The sequence below is a fragment of the Biomphalaria glabrata genome, chromosome 13 (assembly GCF_947242115.1).
Source record: "Biomphalaria glabrata chromosome 13, xgBioGlab47.1, whole genome shotgun sequence".
NCBI lineage: Eukaryota > Metazoa > Mollusca > Gastropoda > Planorbidae > Biomphalaria > Biomphalaria glabrata.
Genome location: NC_074723.1, coordinates 11,889,195 through 11,893,314, shown reverse-complemented (window position 1 = coordinate 11,893,314; position 4,120 = coordinate 11,889,195).

Sequence of the window (4,120 nt, the reverse complement as noted above, 5' to 3'; positions counted from 1 at the left end):
CCCCCCCCAAAAGAAAAGGGGTAAATTTATCTCTATTAAAGAACAAAACTTTTTTTTTAATTGTTAAACCCATTTTCACAGTATTTTATATTAAATATGAATATGTTGGTTGAACAGGTAAACCCATTTTCACATTCTACTTTTATTTTTGTGGCAAAAGAAAAAAAACGTGAACACTTGCCATGTTTCACTTAGCTCTAAATCCAATCAACTGGATTAGAAATACCAAAACTAAGGCCCGCAGGCCGCAGGTTATATCCGGCTAGTTTATTATAAGTTCTAATGTGTAAATGTTATATCTGTTTAATACCTACATAGTTCTTCCAAAGTAAAATCTAATTTATGGCATATATGATTATTTTGAATGTCATATGATTATTTTGAATCTTGACATTCTCTTCAATTCTATTGCCCTGTGCCAATGATTTTAATCTTTCACAGCCACAAAGCTTTGGGAAGAGTAAAAATGTTATTTAACACATTTATGTAAGCCTACAATCTGCTCTTATCCTTCCTTCTAGAAATAGTTCTCTTCCATTAAATACATGTTTAGTTTCTCATCTTAACCTAATGATTAGCTCCCCTTCCTTTTTTTTTTTTCAGGATAAATATTTCTTAAAATAAGATTTGGTTTAAATCTCCCTCTTCAACTTAAACATCTAATACACTCTTCCTCAGAGACTCAAGTTTATGTTTTCCCCAACACCTGAGTGGGGGCCTAATGATGGTAAAAGGAAACGAACTCTTCAAGATAATCAAACCAAAGCTACTGGTTATGACAATCTGGCTTTTCGCTCTGAAAATCAAGCAATACCTGTTGATGACAAAAGTTCCAGGTTTTAATGTTACAGTGTCACACATGAAGCTTCTATATGTTGCTTTGGGTATCATAGGGCCCACATTTTGTACTTTAAGGCACTATTTCTGCTTCTATTCAGTAAACTCATCAATAAAAAAAAATTTCACTTACGAAAACATGCTTTTGATGAGCTAATATGATTATTTACAAATAAGTCAGGTAACAATACCTTGTATTTACAAATCAATCAACTTGATAGATAGAACTTACTCCTAATTATTAATATTTCAGGTGTAACATATCAATTATTGTGATTATATTAATCAGACACACATTCCATTGGAAAAATCAATGACATTAGTAGGGCCTAAATGTATGTGAATATTTAAATGTATATCATTGGGCGTCACTGTAATAATAAAATGTAGTGTAAAATGCAGCTTGAACGCAGCAGCCCAGATTTTCTAAGACCCATTTAGAAGTAAATCTGAGGACGTAATCAGAAATAGATTTAAATCTCTTGCTATGGGCCCATTTAGCAAAATCTGTTCATGATGCTAAGGATCTGTTAAGGATAACATTTTAAACATTTTCACGGTCTCTTTATGTTGAAAAGAGAAATTCATTTTCTAGTCTATTTTAATAGATAAAATAATGTATAATTCTATAATTATATACTTAAGAATTTCATCTCTTCTGTTGTTTGTTTTTTGTGTATTTATCTTTATAGATCACTATTTTGTTTTTGTTGTTATGGGCCTACTATTTAATTAGTGAACCCTTTTTTTTTTAAATTTATATTTTAGACTGAAAGATGAAAGAAACAAAGTATATATTTCAAATGTTTCTTAGTTTTTTGGATGAAAAATAAACAACATATCATATTTGTGTTGTGTATATAAGCTTGTATACTTTTATATTTTTTACCTTCAATATTAATTGTTTATTTTTAAAAGTAGGTCTTTTGATGCCTTTTTATTAGGGCCTGCATGTGTGCCTACGGTGGTATAAATTTAATCAGGATCTGATTTTGGTCCTTTCTTTAATAATTAATTATTAATAATTTAATAAGTTTTATTTTTTATTTTATCATTTGTCCCTGAGCCCTTCCTTTCACTCCTGACTCTGTGTCAGTGGAATTAAGGTTTCACATTTCAATTAGCAATCTGAAGGTCCTACAAAAAATATTTGATGTACAGTTCATTAGGTAGAAAGATTCATTAAATTTTATTTATTTTTATTGGGTTTTAAATTTACATGACAGAAACTATGGACCAGAAACAAAGTATATATTTAAATTGATTTTTTTAAATTAAAAAATAAAGTATTTTTAGTGACCTCTAAAACTGGAAAGGCTGTTATGAGTTGTGTGTAGCATGTCTATTACCTTTTGCATTTAGAACTCTAAAACAAACATTAATTCTGACCTTTCCTATAGCATACTTAAAGTATTTAAACAGGTTCTTATGATTTTCTTATATAAAACACTTCCATTTTTATAATAAAAAATGCATACTGTTTTTTCATACAAATTGACCATTTAAAAAAAAAAAGACATACTAAATATAGTCATCAGAAGGTTGTAACTAAGATGACCTCAGGATTTATAATTGAAACCAAAAGCTATCTAAAAGTATTATCTGTGTTTATACCATAAGTTATGTCAAAGTATTGTCTTTGTTTTTAGATGCACTTAAGCTTTAATGTGTATTTTTGTTGAAAATGACTTATATATTGATCCTTTTTAAAGCAAGATTGCATAGGCAATAATTATGTCCTAGTAATTGCCAATATCATATTTTGTATCTGTGTCTACATGTCAAATCTTGCTGCCCATATTCAGACAGGCAACATGCAATCATTTTTTCATTCTTCTTGCATTGAATGGTATGCAGTCATGTTTAAAATTACATTTCTTGGAAAAATTATTGTAGTTGGTAGAGTATAGTTTCTGTTATTTACAAATGAATGTTTTTGTGATTTTTTGTTAGCCCCCTAGTTCTATGTTTTGAAAATTTCTACTAAAATGTCACTAGTTCATTGTGCACAAAAAGGTCAAAACCTGCTGTCAGATTTGCATACTTACAACCTACAATTTGTCTTGTTATTTTTTTTCCTTAAAACATCGGTTTATGAAGATCAACATGTATTAAAACATTCCACAGATGTACTGTGTATATATATATATATATATCATTACTTAAGTACATTCCATTTTTGAATATTTATATTTCAGTTTAATTTGTTAAAAAACAATAAAACATGTTACAAATAGTTTCCTTTGGTTTACATTCTTGTAAATAAGGTTTCAATTTAGGATTGAAAGTTTGATTAAAATTAATCTGTAAGTTTGATATTTAAAATTAATCTGTAAGTTTATGTGGAGAGTGGAGTAGTTGAGAAAAAGGTTTCAAGTTTTAAACTTAAAGTGTTTTGCAAAATCAAACAGAATACTACAAATAAATTTAATTTAAAAAAAGCTGAGTATTATCTAGTCATAATCACTTTAAATATTTTTTATGTTAATAAAATACACTAATCCATCTTTTAAGCATAGGATTGAACACCTTTTTTTTTTAAAGCCAGATTGATTGGAACAAATAATTGTTAAGAGAAATTTTAAGCACATTATTTTTTTTTTACAAAAAATGAGAAACCATTAGTATTGCATTTCAAACTGCCTTTCACACATGTAGTCACTACAACAGCTGTATTATTATGTCATTGCAACAGCTATTAAATTTGGGTGTTAAGAAACAGCTCATGTGGAGGAAACCGCTCGTGTTGAAATTATAATACAGTCAACATCAAGATTGTAAAATAGATAATGACAGACAAGTATTTTAAACTACTACGCCACTAAGATTTGTCTTTGAGTCCAAAGATGAATGAGGAATGCAGTATTTCTGTGGCTACTCAACTCCAGCTGGGACCAACATGTTTTGCCACATCCAGTGCAAGTATAACCATTGTCTGCCGGTGGTCAATTTAGAGTTTCTTTTCGCCGTCTACACCTGTCCTCGGCAGGGAATTTTCTTTTGGTCTCAAAAGTCATCCAGCAGCTTTTGTAAGTGACCTCCAGCTGTCTCAATCTGAAGCCCCATGCAACCAGGAGCGTTCTTCTATGTCAGTTAAAGCAAGCAGGTGCCTAAACTGTTAGGTTAACTTGAACTTACAATGGTGATGAATTATTTGGTACCTCTTTGCACTGACTCCCCTTCTTTCTCATTAGCATAATGTCAAATGTTTAACATGTTTTGAATGTTCTTTGAGAGTTGAAAATAATCCACTTCCTAGTCCAAACCTCCCGCAGGACGATGG